This window comes from Pseudophryne corroboree, chromosome 8 (assembly GCF_028390025.1).
Source record: "Pseudophryne corroboree isolate aPseCor3 chromosome 8, aPseCor3.hap2, whole genome shotgun sequence".
In the NCBI taxonomy this organism is placed as follows: domain Eukaryota; kingdom Metazoa; phylum Chordata; class Amphibia; order Anura; family Myobatrachidae; genus Pseudophryne; species Pseudophryne corroboree.
The window spans coordinates 200,075,738-200,096,774 of record NC_086451.1 but is presented as its reverse complement, the minus strand read 5'-3'; positions in this window follow the sequence as shown (position 1 = coordinate 200,096,774).

The following is a 21,037-nucleotide window of genomic DNA, read 5'->3' as shown; positions in this document are numbered from 1 at the left end:
GTTACGGGTGCTGCAGCTGTACATGGCTGTCACTGTGTTTTACAGGGGGCAGGGGCACTGTCCTCCTGTATGCTGTAAAAATATAGTAACATAGTAACATAGTTAATGAGGTTGAAAAGAGGCAAAATGCCCATTGGGTTCAACCTGTAATCTGCCTTAAGCCGAGTTCATTATAATGTCCCAATTTAAATAATGTTTTATGTTTAGTTATCAACTGTAAATAATGTTCCTCCCAGATTAACAATGTCAAGATTTTAAATGCTATAACCTTGGATATCTTTTTCAGTCAGAAATGTATCCAATCCGTTTTTAAATGCATATAAAGAGTCCGCCATTACCACCTTCTCTGGCAGGGAACTCCAGATCCTTATTGTCCTAACAGTAAAGAACCCTTTCCTACGTTGCATATGGAATTTTCTCTCCTCTAGCCACAGCGAGTGACGTCGAGTCTTATACAGAGTACTTTTAATAAAAATTCCTCTGATAACTCTTTGTAATTTCCCTTTATATATTTGAATATATTAATAATGCCTCTTCTTAGATGCCTCGTTTCTAGTGTATACAAATTCAACCTAGTGATCCTTTCCTCATACTCCAGTACATCTAGCCCTTTAATCAATTTAGTAGCAGCCTTTCGAGTTCACCGATATCTTTTTTATAATGTGGTGGCCAAAATTTAACACAATATTCCAGGTGCGGACATGATTTGTGCAGTGGCAGAATTATGCTCTTGTCCCTTGTTTCAATTCCCCGTTTTATGCACGCTAGCACCTTACTTGCCTTCTTTGCTGCACTTTGACATCGTGTATGGTTATTAAGCCCCCCAAATCTTTTTCCAATGCTGTTACCCCTAGATTTTCCCAATTTAATATGTAGGTTGCAAGTTTGTTTTTTGTCCCAAAGTGCATAACTTTGCATTTTTCTATATTGAATCCCATTTTCCATTTAGATGCCCAGATTTAAAGTTTAGATAAGTCATTCTGTAGGGACTCCACATCTATTTCTGAATTAATTACCTTACACAGCTTAGTATCATCTGCAAAGATTGACACTGTGCTTTCCAGGCCTATTTGCAGGTCATTGGTAAATATGTTGAACAGTAGTGGTCCGAGTATGGACCCTTGTGGTATTCCGCTGACTACCGGTGCCCAGCTGGAGGACATCCCATTGACCACTACCTGCCGTGCCCTGTTATCCAGCCAATTACTTATCCATGTACAAATAGTTTTTCCTAGGCCAGGCTCCTTTAATTTGATGATCAGTCTCCTGTGAGGCACTTTATCGAAGGCTTTTGCAAAATCTAAGTATACCACATTCACTGCTTTTCCCTGGTCAAGATTGTTGCTCACTTCCTCATAGAGGCTAACTAAGTTAGTTTGACATGATCTGTCCCTCACAAACCCATGCTGGTTCTTGCTAATAAACTTAGCGGCATGCAGATACTCCTGTATGCTATTCCTTAAAATTCCCTCCAATAATTTTCCCACTACAGATGTCAAAATAACTGGTCTGTAGTTACCCGGATGATTTTTAGATCCCTTTTTAAATAATGGCACTACCTCAGCTATACGCCAGTCCATTGTTACAATGCCTGATTGTGACCTAAGCTCCATAAGAACCCTTGGATGAAGTCCATCTGGGCCAGGGGATTTATTAATCTTAATTTTGCTTAGTCTCTCCCGGACTATTTCTTCACTTAAACAAGAATCTAGCCATGAATCATTGCATAGGGGTGCTGCTGTTAAAATAACATTACACTGGTCCTGTATGTTGTAAAAAATAAGGGGTGCAGTTGTTAAAAATTAAAAGCACACTGGTCCTGTATGCTGTAAATATTCAGGGGTGCTGTTGTTAAAATAAAAGAACACTGGCCATGTATGCTGTAAAAAATCAGGGGTGCAGTTGTTCAAACAAAAGCACACTGGTCCTGTATGCTGTAAAATATAGGGGCGCTGCTGTTAAAAAAATAACATTACACTGGCCCTGTATCCTGTAAAAATTCAGGGGTGCAGTTGTTAAAAATCAAAAGCACACTGGTACTGTATGCTGTAAAAATATAGGGTTGCTGCTGTTAAAATAACATTATACTGGCCCTGTATGCTGTAAAAATTCAGGGGTGCAGTTGTTAAAAATGAAAAGCACACTGGGCCTATATGCTGTAAATATTCAGGGGTGCAGTTTTTAAAAATTAAAAGCACACTGGTTCTGTTTGCTGTAAAAATATAAGGGTGCTGCTGTAAAAATAACATTACACTGGCCCTGTATGCTGTAAATATTCAGGGGTGAAGTTGTTAAAAAATAAAAGCATGCTGGTCCTGTATGCTGTAAACATATAGGGGTGCTGCTGTTAAAATATCATTACACTGGCCCTGTATGCTGTAAATATTCAGCGGTGCAGTTGTTAAAAATTAAAAGGACACTGGTCATGTATGCTGTAAAAATATAGGGGTACTGCTGTTAAATAACATTACACTGGCTCTGTATGCTGTAAAAATTCAGGGGTGCAGTTGTTAAAAATTAAAAGTACACTGGCCCTGTATGCTGTAAAAAATCAGGGGTGCAGTTGTTCAAATAAAAGCACACTGGTCCTGTATGCTGTAAAAATATAGGGGTGCTGCTGTTAAAAAAATAATATTACACTGGCCCTGTATCCTGTAAAAGTTAATGGGTGCAGTTGTTCAAATAAAAGCACACTGATCCCGTATACTGTAAGAATACAGGGGTGCAGTGAAAATAAAGGGGCACTATTCTGTGTGCTGTAATAATAAAGGGATACTGTCCTGTGAAATGGAGAACAACAATTTGGAGGAAACAAATAGTGGAAGATCAGGAACCACTTCCAGTTCCTAGTACTAGTTCTGAAGCTGCTGCTGCCACCAGTCATGACATTGACGATACAATTCCATCAATGTTGTCTGCTAAGGCCGATGCCCAATGTCATAGAGGGCAAGTAAATTCCAAGAAGCAAATATTAATCAGAAAAAAAAGAAATTATCTGACGAGAAATGTCAAATTGGCAATATGCCATTCACAACACGAAGTGGCAGGGAAAGGCTAATGACTGATGGCTCAGCTTCTCATGAGGATGGAAGGTGTCGAAGTCAAAAAAATATTACATAAAGAGAACATACAAACTACACACATTTAAGTTGCTATACTTGCAAATGCACGCAGCGAGCACAGCCATATATGGTAGCAAACGCATTTACACGGACATGCCACAGAGATGGATTCGACACTTATTTCATACAGTACATAATTATAATAATATTAAGCGTCAGACATCATGATGATTTAAAATTACCTAATGAATTAATGCCATGAATATGTATTATTTGAACGGAACCAGATACACCTGTCATATATACTATTAAAAAAACAGCTTAATGTGTAGATTAGTTTGATACTTGTTATGAAGTTGTGGGACATTGCAGCGAATAATTATGATTGAATGTATAAAAGCTAAAATCACTTCTATTAGAACAATAGAAGCTCCAAACAGGTAATGAACAGGAAACTCATGCCAGCCCCTTTGGACGTCCCCAAGGGCTGAGCATGTTCAGCACATACAAAGAAACTAGTGACTCAATCATGAATGAGAGAGAAACTTCTCCCCCAGAAACGAGTTAATGCATTTTGCTGGTCACACAGGAAGGTAGTTCCTGTTTCTTTTGGTCTCAGAGTTAGTTGCATTTTGGTCTCAGAAGAAGATGAAGTCTCAGCATGATTTTACAGAGGAAAGAGAGAGAGAGAGAGTCATATGGAGACATAAACTTATATGAGAAAGATATGGTATTGTATCGCTGGCATGTAACTGAAACTGCATATAACTGTTTGTAATTGTATGTTCTAACTGTTTACTGTGTGATTTGTATTCATGTAACTATAGGTATACTGTACTTTGTAATATATATTGAATCCATATCCTTTTAACAACAAATATATACATCAATGAGCTTTGGAACTCAGATAACGTGTGGGTGTATTGTTTTCTCTTATGGGATGCAGTGTTGTGCGATGTACAGCGCACATTCATGGGATACGGTAATAAGAGTTGCAGGCATTTACAATATAAATTAGAGCGGGCATTTTAAATGTTTGTGAGAAATCAATTTGCCATTCTTAAAGGCCTCCTCCCTCTCCAAAAAAAATTAAGCTTATTAAAGCACAGGAAAAAACAACTGAGAGTTCAAGTGTGTCCGTGGTTGCAATGTCTAGGCCTGACCTTAACAAGACTGTATTGAAAGCGGATGCTTCTACCACCATTTGCATGCCCCCTGCAAGTGCTGGGAAGAGAACCGCCAGTACAGTTGCTGATATTGAGATTGAGGATGTCACTGTAGACGTACACCAGGATGAGGAAGATATTGGTGTAGCTAGTGCTGAGGAGGAAGTTGACGATGAGAATTCTGATGGTGATATGGTTTTTTTGAATAAGGCACCAGTGGAGACAGTTGCTGTCCGTGGGATGAGAAAGCCCATTGTCATGCCTGGGCAAAATAGCAAAAAATCCACCTTTTCAGTGTGGAATTATTTCTCCACAAATCCGGACAACAGGTGTCAAGTCATGTGTTGCCTTTGTCAAGCTGTAATAAGTAGGGGTAAAGACGTTAACCACCTAGGAACATCCTCCTTTTTACGTCACCTGCAGAACATTCATCAGAAATCATTGTCAAGTTCAGAAACTTTGGGTAAGAGCATAAGCAGTCCACTGACACCTAAATCCCTTCTTCCTCTTGTACCCAGCTCCTGCAAGCCACACCACCAACTCCCTCAACGTCAATTTCCTCCTCAGTCAGAAACAGAAGTAGTCCTGCAGGACATGTCACTGGCATGACTGACGAGTCCTCTCATAACCGGGATTCCTCCGTAGGATCCTTGAGTGGTATGCCTACTGCTGTTGCTGCCGCTGCTGTTGTTGCTGCTGGGAGTCGATCATCATCCCGAGGGGAAGTCGGATGACCACTTATACTACTTCAATTAAGCAATTGACTGTCCAACAGTCCTTTGCGAGGAAGATGAAATATGATAGCTTTCACCCTGTTGCAAAATGGATTACTGAGGACATAACTATGCTGGTGTTAGACATGTGTCTGGTATCCGCAATTAGTGCAATGAGATTTAGGACGTTGATGGACGTACTGTGACCCCGGTACCAAATCCCATCTAGATTCCACTTCACTAGGCAAGTGATTCCCGGATTGTATAGGAACATTAAGAAAAGTGTCATCAGTGTCCTGAAAAATGCAGTTGTACCCACTGTCCACTTAACCACGGACATGTGGACAAGTGGACCAGGGCAAACTAAGGACTACATGACTGTGACAGCCCACTGGGTAGATGTATTGCCTCCCGCAGCAACAACAGCGACGGCACCAGTAGCAGCATCTCACAAACGCCAACTCATTCCTCGGCAGGCTACGCTGTGTATCACCGGTTTCCGTAAGAGGCACACCACTGACATCCTCTTACGGAAACTGAGGGACATCATCGCACAATGGCTTACCCCACTTAGACTCTCCTGGGGATAGACTCTCCTAGGAGAGTCTAAGTGGGGTAGACTCTCCTGTGATATTGGACACCACCATTACATCTGGGCAAAGTCTAGCACCTCCAATGTTTTGCACATACAATTAATTTGGTGGTGTTTTTTTTTTAAATGACAGGGGCTTGAAGGAGATGCTGTCGGTGGCCCAAAAAATTGCGGGCCACTTTCGACATTCAGCGACTGTGTGCCAAAGACTGGAGTGCCAGCAAACACTCCTGAACCTATCCTGCCATCACCTGAAGCAAGAGGTGGTAACGAGGTGGAATTCAACATTCTATATAATTCAGAGGATAGAGGAGCAGCAAAAGACCATTCAAGCCTATACATCCACCTATGATATATGCAAAGGAGGGGGAATGCACCTGACTCAAGCGCAGTGGAGAATTTCCGAGTTGTGCAAGGTTCTCCAACCTTTTGAACTTGCCACACATGTTGTCAGTTCAGACACTGCCAGCTTGAGTCACGTCATTCCCCTCAGCAGGCTTTTGCAGAAGCAGCTGGACAAATTGAAGGAGGAGCTAAGACAGAGTGATTCTGCTAAGTATGTGGGACTTGTGTTTGGAGCCCTTCATTCGCTTTGCCAGGATTCAAGGGTGGTCAATCTGTTGAAATCAGAGCACTACAATTTGTCCACCTTGGTCAATCCTAGAATTAAAGCCTACATGGCATCTCTCTTTCCGGTCGACACAAGTCTGTAGAGGTGCAAACTCAAGCGAAATGTGACCCATCAACAGTTCCTCCTTCATTTTCTCCTGTAACTGGTGCTGCGAGTAACAGGATAAAATTTCCTAGTCCACCCACTGGCGGTGATGTAGGGCAGTCAGGAGCAGGTCTCCGGACTGAAGGACCTGCAAACGATTACTGACATGTCTGCTGTCACTGCATATGATGCTGTCACCATTGAAAGAATGGTGGAGGATTATATTGATGACAGCATCCAAGCAGACATGTCAGCCTGTATGTATACTGGCAGGAAAAAGAGGCAATTTGGAGGCCCTTGCACAAACTGGCTTTATTTTACCTAAGTTGCCCCCCCCCCATCCTATGTGTACTCTGAGTGTTTAGTGCAGCCAGTAACCTTGCCAGCGATCGGCATAGGAGGTTACTGCCACAAAATGTGGAGAAGATGATGTTCATCGAAATTAATTAAACATCCTCCAGGAAGACCTTTACCAGCAATTGCCCCCAGAAAGTACCCAGGGACCTGTGATGGTGGATTCCAGTGGGGACAAATTAATACCCTGTGAGGAGTAGGATGTATGCACTGAAAGGGGTGAGGAATCGGAGGATGAGGATGAGGACGACATCTTACCTCTGCAGGGCCAGTTTGTACAAGGAGAGATTAATTGCTTTTTCTTTTGTGGGGGCCAAAACAAACCAATCATTTCAGCCACAGTCGTGTGGCAGACCCTGTCGCTGAAATGATTGGTTTGTTAAAGTGTGCATGTCCTGTTAATACAACATAAGGGTGGGTGGGATGGCCCAAAAGGTGGGTGGGACGGCCCAAGGACAATTCCATCTTGCACCTCTTATTTTTTTCTTTGCATTATGTGCTCTTTGGGGCTTAAGGGATAATTCAGAGTTGATCACAGCAGCAAATTTGTTAACAGTTAGGCAAAACCATGTGCACTGCAGGTGTGGCAGATATATCATTTGCCGAGAGTGTTAGATCTGGGTGGGTAATTTTGGTCCTGTGCAGGGTAAATACTGGATTATTTATTTTTAAACTGCAATTTAGATTTCAGTTTGAACACACCCCACCCAAATCTAACTCTGTCTGCACATGTTATATCTGCCCCACCTGCAGTGCACATGGTTTTGCCCATCTGCTAACAAATTTGCCACTACGATCAGGTCTGAATTAGGCCCCTAGTTTTTAAAACTGCCATCCTGTCTGCCACTGCAGTGCCACTCCCAGATGGGCCAAGTGTTTGTGCCGCCCACTTGTGTCGCTTACCTTCATCACACAGCCACCTCAGTGCAACCTTTTGGCCTAAAAACAATATTGTGAGGTGTTCAGAATAGACTGGAATGAGTGAAAATGAATGTTATTGAGGTTAATACTCATTGATAATAAACTTAATAACCATATACAATGTCAAAGTGCAGTAAAGAAGGCAAGTAAGGTGTTAGCATGCATAAAATGGGGAATTGAGATAAGGGACGAGGATGTAATTCTGCCACTGTACAAATCATTGGTACGACCGCACCTGGAATATTGTGTTCAGTTTTGGGCACCACTGTATACGGTGAGCTCAAAAGGGTTCAAAGGCGAGCTACTATATTGATTAAAGGGCTTGAGGGACTGGATTACGAGGAAAGGCTTACTAGGTTGCATATGTATACACTGGAAAAGAGGCGTCTAAGAGGAGACATTATTAATGTCTTCAAATACAGTATGTAAAGGGGCATTACAAAGAGTTATCAGTGGAATTATTTATTAAAAGAACTCTATTTAGGACACGTGGGCAATCGCTGAGGCTGGAGGAGAGAAAATTCTGCATGCAATGGAGGAAAGGGTTCTTCACTGTTAGGGCAATAAGGATTTGGAATTCCTCGCCAGGGAAGGTGGTACAGGTTGAGTATCCCATATCCAAATATTCCGAAATACGGAATATTCCGAAATACAGACTTTTTTGAGTGAGAGTGAGATAGTGAAACCTTTGTTTTTTGATGACTCAATGTACACAAACTTTGTCTTATACACAAAGTTATTAAAAATATTGTATTAAATGACCTTCAGGCTGTGTGTATAAGGTGTATATGAAACATAAATGAATTGTGTGAATGTACACACACTTTGTTTAATGTACAAAGTTATAAAAAATATTGGCTAAAATGACCTTCAAGCTGTGTGTATAAGGTGTATATGAAACATAAATGCATTCTGTGCTTAGATTTAGGTCCCATCACTATGATATCTCATTATGGTATGCAATTATTCCAAAATACGGAAAAATCCGATATCCAAAATACCTCTGGTCCCAAGCATTTTGGATAAGGGAGACTCAACCTGTAATGGCAGACTCTGTAAATGCATTTAAAAGGGAATTGGATTAATTTCTGATTGAAAAGGATATCCAAGGCTACAATATTTAAAATATTGAAGTTGTTAATCTGGGTGTAACGTGATTGCAGTTGTTAACTAGGCATAAAACATTCTTCTGTAGGTACATTAAAATCAACACAACTTAATTCAATAAACAGGTTGAACGCGATGGTCATTTTGCCTCTTTTCAACCTCAATTACTATGTTACTATGTAATAATCCCATAGGATCAAAATTACCCCCAAATTTTGTGATTTTAGCTGTTTTTATGCTTTTTTCAAAAATCATCCAGATCTAAAACCAAAACCCGAAAGGGTGGTTTTGGCAAAACCAATCCAGATCCAAAATACAAGCAGGGATCCAGATCCAAACCCAAAACACAGAACCCGAAAAGTGTCGCCCGCACATCTCTACAATAAATTGTTTTTCATATTTCTTAAGGGATACTGAATGTCCCCTGTATTATAAATTGACTTTTAGAATGAGCAGAAAATACTGTCCAGAAGGGGCTAAGCTGTATTTTACTACAGGTCGGGTATCCGTTATCTGGACACCCGTTAACCGAAATATTCCGAAAACCGGAATATTTCAGTCCTGTAGTGACGTCATGGCGCGGCCGGCGTCATGACGTCACTGGAGTCTGCGGCCAATCACAGACAGGTGGGGGAGTGGCTTTGCAGCCATTCCCTCACCGCCGCTGACTCCCAGTACCCGCCGCTGACCCCTCGGACTCCCCCACTGATGTGCCAGTTCCCCGGGACCCTCACCGTCGTGCTGGGCTCACGGCAGTCCCCCCTGCCGACTCGCTGGATCCCCGAAACCCATACAGATAACAGGTAATCTGTTATCCGGAAAAATCCCATATCCAGAATGCTCCTGGTCCCGAGCATTCCGGATATGGGATACTCAACCTGTATAAGCAATTGAAATAGTTTAATTTCAAACATTTCATTGAATGTACAACATCAACCCAACATCAGACAAATCGTGACTACAGCATTTTTAACAAGCCACTTTTACCTCTCCACCTCCTCTTTCTGTATATAACATTGTTCATCTATTCCCAATGTATCCAGTGCCATACCGGGAACATCTGCAGAGCCAGGCTACAAAGGGCAGGCGTGGGGCAGGAGGCTGAGTATCAGGAGTATCTTAAGGACACAAACAGTGGCTCTCCAGGAAGTCAAGTGCACTTTTAGGATTCTCACAAGCAGGACCAGGTTGAGTCTGTGCACTGCTTTAATTATGGCCCTTAATAAATACATTTACACCCAGTTCTTTCATCAAAGTTTACTCAGGACCAGTGGTGGCTCCAGAGGTGAGGCTGCAGCACAACACCTCTGGAGCCACCACTGCTCAGGACCCTTTACATTGTAACTTTTCCTAGAATGTAAATGGTTGGTACCATAAAGCTTTAGGGCCTAATTCAGACCTGATCGCATCAGCAAAATTTTTATCTAATGGGAAAAACCATGTACAGTGCAGATGGGGCAGATATAACATGTGCAGAGAGAGTTAGATTTGGGTGGGTTATTTTGTTTCTGTGCAGGGTACATACTGTCTGTTTTATTTTTACACTGCAATTTAGATTTAAGTTTGAACACACCACACCCAAATCTAACTCTCTCTGCACATGTTATATCTGCCTCCCCTGCACGGCACATGGTTTTGCCAATTAGAGAAAAAATTTGCTGCTGCGATCAGGGCTGAATTAGGCCCTTAATTTTGAAATGTTTTTTCTTTGCACATTAAACTAATCATGTATCAACTAGAGATGAGTGGGTCAGGACCCACCCCAACTTCACGATCCGACTCCGGATCCGAGTCCGGCTCGTGACCTCCCGCCTTACTCAGATTCCAAATCGGGTTGAACGTCATCATCCCGCTGTTGGATTCTCAGGGGTTTTGGATTCTATAAAGTTGCCCAGTGATTGGCGCCATCTTCACTCCGGCTGTGGAGAGTGTACTGGACAGACATGTCCGTCCCAGTATTGTATTGTCTGGCGTAGGGTAGGTGCTCTGTTTTCTGTATCTGAAAGGAGTGCTCTGTCTGCTGCATCAGTCCAGGGGTGCTCTGTCTGCTGTATCAGTCCAAGGGTGCTCTGACTGCTGTATCTGAAAGGGGTGCTCTGTCTGCTGTATCAGTCCAGGGTGTTCTGTCTGCTGTATCTGAAAGGGGTGCTCTGTCTGCTGTATCTGAAAGGAGTGCTCTGTCTGCTGTATCAGTCCAGGGGTGCTCTGTCTGCTGTATCAGTCCAGGGGTGCTCTGTCTGCTGTATCAGTCTAGGGTGCTCTGTCTGCTGTATCTGAAAGGAGTGCTCTGTCTGCTGTATCAGTCCAGGGGTGCTCTGTCTGCTGTATCAGTCCAGGGTGCTCTGTCTGCTATATCGGAAAGGGGTGCTCTGTCTACTGTATCTGAAAGGGGTGCTCTGTCTGCTGTATTAGTCCAGGGGTGCTCTGTCTGCTGTATCAGTCCAGGGTGCTCTGTCTGCGGTATCGGAAAGGGGTGCTCTGTCTACTGTATCTGAAAGGGGTGCTCTGTCTGCTGTATCAGTCCATGTATCAGTCCAGGGGTGCTCTGTCTGCTGTATCGGAAAGGGGTGCTCTGTCTACTGTATCTGAAAGGGGTGTTCTGTCTGCTGTATCAGTCCAGGGTGCTCTGTCTGCTGTATCGGAAAGGGGTGCTCTGTCTATTGTATCTGAAAGGGGTGTTCTGTCTTCTGTATCAGTCCAGGTTGCTCTGTCTGCTGTATCGGAAAGGGGTGCTCTGTCTACTGTATCTGAAAGGGGTGCTCTGTCTGCTGTATCAGTCCAGGGTGCTCTGTCTGCTGTATCGGTCCAGGGGTGCTCTGTCTGCTGTATCAGTCCAGGGTGCTCTGTCTGCTGTATCAGTCCAGGGTGCTCTGTCTGCTGTATCAGTCCAGGGTGCTCTGTCTGCTGTATCGGTCCAGGGGTGCTCTGTCTGCTGTATCAGTCCAGGGTGCTCTGTCTGCTGTATCAGTCCAGGGTGCTCTGTCTGCTGTATCGGAAAGGGGTGCTCTGTCTACTGTATCTGAAAGGGGTGCTCTGTCTGCTGTATTAGTCCAGGGGTGCTCTGTCTGCTGTATCAGTCCAGGGTGCTCTGTCTGCGGTATCGGAAAGGGGTGCTCTGTCTACTGTATCTGAAAGGGGTGCTCTGTCTGCTGTATCAGTCCATGTATCAGTCCAGGGGTGCTCTGTCTGCTGTATCGGAAAGGGGTGCTCTGTCTACTGTATCTGAAAGGGGTGTTCTGTCTGCTGTATCAGTCCAGGGTGCTCTGTCTGCTGTATCGGAAAGGGGTGCTCTGTCTACTGTATCTGAGAGGGGTGCTCTGTCTGCTGTATCAGTCCAGGGTGCTCTGTCTGCTGTATCGGTCCAGGGGTGCTCTGACTGCAGTATCAGTCCAGGGTGCTCTGTCTGCTATATCAGTCCAGGGTGCTCTGTCTGCTGTATCGGAAAGGGGTGATCTGTGCATCCATCCAGTGCCCCAGTGTACTATACAATTTTTATTTTATTTTCAGAAGTACTGTGACACTTCCGGTCAGACCACAGTATATTATTATTTCATAGTCATACACATATTGTGCGACACTGTTGCTGAATTTAAACTGAGTGTTCGATTACTATTTCTGACGCCCAAACATATTGTGTGATGCTGAGGGTGAAGGTGGTACCACAGTAATATATTTTATTTCCTACTCATACACGTATTGTGTGACACTGTTGGTGAAATTAAAATGTAGCGTTAGATTATTATCTCTGACTCATACACATATTGTGACACTGTAGGTGGTACATATTTTTGTACATTGTAGTGTGTGCTGTACTCCACTTGATTTATGTTTGTTGATAGATATGGAGGACAAACTATTAAGAGGAGAGGCATAGACGGCATAATTCAGGGCATGTAAAATTAAAGAAAAAGTCAAAGTTGGATCAGACTGGTGCAATAATATAACCAATAAAAATTGTTGTCTATGCATTAAAGACCATCACCAATGCCCCCAATGATTAATTTACAGTTTTAAAATCAAACAGATTAAATGAAATTACTAATTCATCTTTCCTTCCCTACATACATACATACATTCTTAAGAAGAGGTCCTAGGCTGATCAGCCAGGCTGATCAGGGTTGTATTAGAAGGGTTGTTTAAAAGGGTTATGAAATATTTTAAAAAGGACTTATTCAGGACTTGCATTTTGGCTATATCTGTGCCAGACTTTGAAGGACTGTGTTGTGCTGGGATGTGACGATTTGCTTTTCTCTCTCCTTTCATTGCAGGTAATTTCACCGGTCCCTTGCAGTTTTGGGCTATTTAGAAAATTCATGCTGCAGTGCAAATATATGATATTGAGAAATTTCACTAATAATATTTACATCAGCAGTTAGTATTGTATACTAGGATGACACTTTATTGCAACTTTCTAAATTGTTGGTAATCTACTATCAGTGTTTATGCTAGTGGAGTTTTATTGCATACTCTGTAAGTGGGGGTGGAGAGTTCAGCCTTGATTGGAATTATTGCACTCACATAGATAGAATACATTCTCAAGGAGAGGTCCTAGGCAGACCAGGGTTGTATTGGAAGGGTTGTTTAAAAGGGTTATTAAATATTTTAAAAATAACTTATTCAGGACTTGCATAGTGGCTGTATTTGTTCCAGACATTGAAGGACTGTGTTGTGCTGGGATGTGACGATTTGCTCTTCTCTCTCCTTTCATTGCTGGTAATTTCACCGGTCCCTTGCAGTTTTCGTCTGTTAAGAAAATTCATGCTGCAGTGCAAATATATGATATCGGGTGATTTCACCAATAATATTTACATCAGCATTTATTACTGTATTCTAGGATGACACTTTATTGCAACTTTCTAAATTGTTGGTAATCTGCTATCAGTGTTTATGCTAGTGGAGTTTTATTGCATACTCTGTAACTGGGGGTGGGGTGTTCAGCCTTGATTTAAATTATTGCACTCATATGGATAGAATCCTATCTTAAGGAGAGGTCCTAGGCTGATCAGGGTTGTATTAGAAGGGTTGTTTAAAAGGGTTATTATTATTTATTTATTATTATTTATTACCAGTTATTTATATAGCGCACACATATTCCGCAGCGCTGTACAGAGAATATTTTACCCATTCACATCAGTCCCTGCCCCAGTGAGTGGAGCTTACAACCTATATTCCCTATCACATGTACACACAGACACATTCATGCTAGGGTTAATTTTGCTGGGAGCCAATTAACCTACCAGTATATTTTTGGATTGTGGGAGGAAACCGGAGTACCCGGAGGAAACCCACGCAAGTATGGGGAGAATATACAATCTCTGCACAGTTAAGGCCATGGTGGGAATCGAACCCATGACCTCAGTGCTGTGAGGCAGTAATGCTAACCATTACACCAAAAAGGACTTATTCAGGAATTGCATAGGACGGAAACAGACAAACAGCATTACAGAAAAGGAACAGACATACAGCATGCCTTTCAACCTCATGCAAACTCATCTGTCCATTGAAATGTATGTATATACTGTATGTTTCTCTCTCACACCCTCATGCAGTCTAAGAACAGTTGTTATATCATGATTTGCTTGCAACTTAATTCCTGGATTTGCAATTTTTGCTTACCTATGCATAGTTAATGAAAGCATGCTGGTCTGGTGTTTGCATACTCACAAAGTACTCACTTTCACCTATAACCAAATAAACGTTGGCCACACTGGTAGCCTTTATTCATTTGCCAAGAATTCCTTTAGATGCAATCTAGGGTCAGCTGTGCTGATCAGTTTGCCTTCATAAATGTAAATTATTCATAATACTAAGTGTTTGTACATGAACAGCTGAACAACACCAGTAAACAGGTTTTTTAATGTACTATATTGCAACATTTTATAATCTAAGCCTAAAGAACTGTACTTTTATCTGAAATGAGCCATGTACCACAAATTAATTTTCTTCATTGTACTCCATAGTCATTTCTCTAAAACAATAACATCCATAACTTAAATCTGTGTTAGGAATGCTGCAAGACCTTGCCACTTCATCCGCAACTACTCAAATCTATGTCTATAAATTACCAAAAACATCTGAATTTTAACCTGTACCAATGTTATCTTTCTTTTTAAACTAGGAAAAGACATCCCCAATCTGCTCACTACAGTTCTCTCTTATGCAAACTCATATGTTTTTTGATGTAATGATTTGCTTGTAATTGGTATTGCATGTGTGGGGAAGTTGCTCAGTGAAACATAGTTTATTATTGCATGCTGTCTGGTGTTTACCTCCTTTGATCGTTTGGCCATTTGTGGTCATGTGTACTATATCTTTACATTTAGTGAGGTGTAGTCATGGTGTAAAGGACAGAGTGTGATTCCTGACTAGTAAAAAAACAAACAAATACCAAACACTGAGCAACATCACCAAACAGGTCATTTCAACTTTAAACTTGTAATTTATTTTGTACTGTGTGGACATGGCTACTATTAACAGATGCACAGACAAAATTCTTCAAGCTATGTGTGCAAATGCTAGGAGCTTAGGAGACAAAATTCCAGAGCTAATTGTGATAATGACATGGGATAACCTGGGAATTGTGGAAATTATGGTCATGGTGCAATTAGAATCATGACTGGGACATAGCTATACCAGGATACAATTTATTTAGGAAGAATAGAATGGGAAGAATAGGGGTAGCAATGTATGTGAAAAAATGCATAAATGCTACTTTAATACAAAATATTGAAGAAAAAACTGAGGCCCTTTGGGTCACCATAGAAACCAGGGAGAAGGACATTGTTCGCATTGGGGTGATCTATAGACCATGTCAAAGTCAGAAAAATATCCCTATACACGCTGCCATATTTGCACCTCACACTGGTCCGCGCTGCGCATGCGTGCGCTTTCCCGTGATAGCGCATACCCGTTGTTGCGTGCACCCGCTCGCACTCGGTATGCGTATTTACGGTAAAGAGTATGTAGTCGTAGCGTGCGACCCAATCGTTACATATTTTCACAATTAATGTAGTTTATAGATCATGGTCCCTTTGATAGATTCTGAAAGTTTGGTTAATATAGAATGTCCCTGAACGGAGGAATCCCTCTTTGCATTGTACGAAGGGTCTAACAGGAGTCATACGGCAGTGTTTGGTACCCATCGGAAGAGTATTTAAATAGCAATATTCCGGTGTTGGTTTGGAGCGGATCAATCGCTCGTGCGAATAGTTATGAACATAAGAAGTTTATGTTCATTTACTATTATTTGTTCTTACTTAATCATGCGGCGGGAAACCTAGTTTCCCACCCACCTGAACAGTTGGAAACAGTCACAGCCCACCTGTATGAAACAACCTATGACCTTTTGTTATAATGCGAAGCCGAATTCCTGTGTCCAATGGACGATAAGATTGTAGGGACCATTAGATTGCATTGTGTGTGGAGCATAAAAGACGGGCCTGTGGCATCCAGCTTACACTTCTCTTCAAACGGTTCTCATTGCTGATAATCGGGAAGCTGGATGTCCAGAGGCGCTTGCGATCGTTTCCCCTTGTGCGTAAGTTTTCTCCGTAATCATATTGTCTTACTGTGAGCCGTCTTCTCTCTCTCTCTTCTCTCTCTCTCTCTCTCTTCTCTCTCTCTCTCGTATATTCCTTTAAGTATATTGTATTGTATTATATTTCCTGTGCAGTTATCTGGTTAGTTGGTTTATGTTATACTGTAGTGTATGCTTTGTACTGTGATTCTTTTTGCAAGTAATAGTCATAATACATATAATAGGTTTCGGACCCTAAGCCAGGTATCTGTGTATTCTTTATAGTGTTAAGTATTCTCTGAGCGTCGGTGACGCTCAAGCAGCTTTGTAGGTAATCAGGTTACACAAGGTTGCACTTACACATTGTCTCCACACTAAGGTTTACTGTGTATTTCATTGCTGAAGGTATAGATATAAAGGTTTAACGTTGTGAGCGTCTGCATCGCTGGTGATCTCCTCGTGGTCCCGAGCGTCCGCTACGCTATAGCTAATCATTACGTTAGTCGGCAGCCAATAGCGTGCCTGCCTGTGATCACTAAGCCGTAAGCGAACGTGACGCTTGAGCGTCTCGACTACGGCTGAGCGATCGCTACGCAACTTGCGTACCCTTACGGTACTTCTTACGTAGATAGCGTACAGTGTTCTTAGACCTCTTAAAGGATATTATATAAGATAAAAATTCAGCTTTATCAATTGGGGGCCGTCCAGTCCTTCACATATCTGCACTAGGTAGAATCAGCAGACATTATCCCTCAGCAAAGGGCGGGAGGTTGTCTCGTAGTGCTGACGGGATAAGCGTCTGCTTCGCTTAGATAACGAGTGCTGAAGGAATCCGGGAACCGGAGGTAAGAACAAAACGCTAGTGTCTTTTTTAAACTGTCTATTTTTCTTCTGTCTTGCGTATACACGCACGCATACATATATATCTGCATTTCTTTTTCATTTTTCGTATATCACTATCCTGTCTGCCAGTTTTATAGTTGATAAAAGTGCTAAAAGAGATTTGCTGTTATTTCATAGTTTAAGAATAGAGGTAACATAGTTAAAGTGTAGACAAACACACAGTTTTGCCTGGGAGATAGGGCGAAGTCAGTGTGGTGTGTGGTAGATGATCAGGGATCATCTACATTGATAAAAGTATAAATTGTGTTACGGTGGATCTTTGCTTTACGTACACGTGTCCCTAACAAAAGACTTGTGTACGCAATCCAAAGGCAGACGCACGCAGCGTACATTACGCAACGGAGCGTCCGGTTACGCCCACGCAGCTCAAGTCACGATAAAGTTGATTTTTAACGCAACGCGATAAGTAACGCAAAGCGGTAAATAGCGCAACAGGCGATAAATAACGCAAGTCTATTTTTGGTGTCCGAAATTTAATTAACAGATCCTGCTCCTAATTGGTAACACAGCTGGGCTAAAGAAAAATTTCTGCGCAGAAATAGAAATAGAAATAGAAACAAAAGTGTACATGTGGTGAGTGAGTGTTTTCATACATTTATACAATTTGGAGGTTGAACCAAAAGAAATCACCGAGTACTCGTGAGGAACATACGTGTAAGTGACATGCACGGTGGCTAGGGAGGCATCCTTGGTTAAACACAATATTTGAGCATTAGAGTATAGCGGACTAGTATAGAAGGTCAGACCAGGAGGTCGTATAGAAACAAGACCAGGAGGTCGTATAGGAGGTCAGACCAGGAGGTCGTATAAAAGCAAGACCAGGAGGTCATAGTAGACCAACAGGTCCAGGTACAGTAAACAAGGAAGTCCGCTATACAGTCCACAGGCACAACACCAAAAAGGGTTGGTGCAACACCCATATAGGCCATACAAGCTCGCTGAAGGAATTCGCAGCCGCAATTTTCGATTCCATTGGTCTTTCCGTACATAAGTTTAGTTGCTTGTGTGCTGAACGACTGTACCGCACGTAATTGTGTACAGTAGTTAGTAATCTGACCTAGTACCATTAGAGTAAAGGGGTCACAAACGCTATTTGTACATTCTGACGTGATTTGTGTAATTTTTTTATTTTTGAGAAGGGAAGTTCGCTGGTCACTCAGGAATTATCCAACAACCCCACCTTTACTGGAAAGAGTAAGTGTTCTTCGGATAACCCTCGCATGTTCCAGTAAAACAAAGGTTTTTATAGGTGCCCTAGGTCGAGTGCGCCAGCACCATATCGGTGTGATCAGGTCGCATTGGTCGGCGTGGGCGAGCGAGTGAGGTGCTCGGTAAACTTCACCGCCTACCTATCGTGAATAATTTGGTTTTCTGTAAGGGTTCGCTGAAGACCCTGATATAGAGATCAGAGGTAGAGCAAGCGGACGCCTGCAGGTTATGGGGGCCAGTTGTTCAGGAAGGGGGCGATCAACCTCGGTTCGGGTTGACCCTGTAAACCGTCCAGTAGGATCGGCCAGGTATGTAATGTGTGAGAAATATGGAAGTCACACAGAGGTTTTATGTGATGAATGGGAAAGAATGACTGTACATGATGGGGAGAAGTTCCCAAATATAGGCAGCTTTAGCCCAAAAGTGTTACAAAATTTAAGGAGGAGGATATGTCTCATAAAACCAGCAAAGAGACGAAGCAAACATTATGATTATTTTCAGTTATGGCAGCAGGAAGGTGAATTACAAAGAGATTTAATTGACTTATCTGACTCTTAACTTGAGAAGAGAGACATGGCGATGGAGGGGATTGTGGTTGCGGAGAAAAGCACAAGGGTGAACAATAAAAACGCTCTTAGCAACTGTAGTATAGATAATAAGAATAAGTGTAATAGATGTAACAATGATTATTGTAATACTGTTGAATGTACAACTATTAACCTATGCAAGTTGCACCCCATGTCACACTTCCCTCAGGAATACCAACAAGAAAGGGAGTCCAGAACGATGTCGGCACCCCTTCCAACAACCATCACACAAGACATCCAGGTGGACGCGACCAAATTGGTAAAGGCAATAATCAAACCCCCTAACGGAGGGTCAGGTGAGGTCGTGTCCACAGGTACGTACAATGTTTCATATCACGCACCTACAGATGTACCACATATTGTAAGACCAACACAAGATGATGTAGCTGAGTTTGATCCGGTCAGGGTGATTGCAGTCCCCAATGGGAAGACTGACGATCAGAGAATCATTCCCGTCAAGGACAGTGCAATGCGCTGTCTCTGGTCCCGGACCGAATTGAGATCAATTATGTCTGAATTTCCTGATCCTAGGAAAAATCTAGCAGCATGTCAGAGATTTGTTAAAGAACTAGGAAACTCCACAGAACCCACCAACAAAGATTGGCGGACAGTGCTGAGGGTATGTTTGCCCTCCAGTGTTGACCCTGCGAAATTTATTGCTGATTGTAAATTAGACACGGAGGCACCTTGTACGGAGGAACACAATCAGGAATGTATTAAGCAGATCAACCAACAGTTAGAAGTATATTTCCCAGCCATTGTCGAGTGGAACAAAATCTTCTCCATAAGACAAAGGGAAGGGGAAAGTATTTCTCATTATTTCAATCGAACACTGCAAATAATGGCTAGAATCACTGGGATCACAGACATCAAGGTATATGCACCCCCTAGACAACAACATAACCATAATACCCAAAGAAGCAGGGAGATACAGGGAAAGCGGTTGAGGGTGATGAGCATCCAAGCGTTTGAAGAGGCATCAAATCAGCCAAGACCCCAGTTCACTGACACTTGGAGAAAGCCAAGGGTTTGTTACCATTGTAGAAGAGAAGGGCATTACGCCAGCAACTGTAATAACTCACATAAAGTTAGACCCCCTAGACCAAGAAATGAGCAAAATTACAACACACACCATTATAATCAAGGATCATATAGTGAGGATTTTGAGCCACACCCATGAAAGATCGCTGCTTAGGAAGGAATATTGCATCACCAGAATGTTCATTTTGAAGACTGAGAGACAGCACCTTCGAGAAGACAGCAGAACAAGAAGAACAACAAGACGAGAGAACTTATTATCGTAACAAGTTCTCTCCCCCTCAAACTGATTTTCTTATACCCCCCTTTACAAAGTTCTTCTTTTCTCCTCCTGTAAGATGGACTTGCCCCAAGAGACTGTGATATGGATTTTCCTGTCGACCCTGATGTTGACCAGAGCAGTCTGTTTCGGTGAGAGTACCAGTGAGGTCGAGGAAGGATCCAGAAAGGTTCTAATGACTGAGACGGAGGTGTAAATTTCCAATAGCAACCCAATCACCAAGCAAAGGCGAGTACCGGGCACGATCTAACAACCTTGTTATTTGTAAACATTTTGAAGGATTGTTAGTTTAAGAAGAAAGACCGTATCTGTAGGCTCTGTAACAATAATGCCAATCCAGTTTTAATAACCATATGGACCAGCATCCATTGAGTGACTATCACTCCTTAGTGGGTAGCGTGTTAAATAAAACAGATTGTTGGGTATGCTCTCAAGTACCTCAGGGTCATAGCAAATCAGGGCTAGTACCATTTCCTTTAACAATAGGGGAGGTACTTGAGCTAAAGGGTGGGAGACCGGTGGACAGGAGGTTTAATATCTCCAGCCCTCCTAGTTTGAAGCTCCACCAATACCATGTGGATAGGTCCCTATTATGTTTTAACATCTCCAATCCCAGAAAGCCGGGAAATTGGGAAGTGTCATGGAGTGACCACACCATGACCTTTTCACACAGAGCAGATAGAATGCCTACAGATACAGAGCTTGTACGCCACATAGCCAGTAGAGGAAAATCTTTCCGGTATAGATACACCTTAGGAAATAGGATTACTAGAGTTGGAGAAGTATCACCAGGATACTGTGCACATATCGTACAACCTGATACGTGCATTAAGCAGATGGAAGAATTAGGGCTAGGAGATTTCTCCTGGAAGGT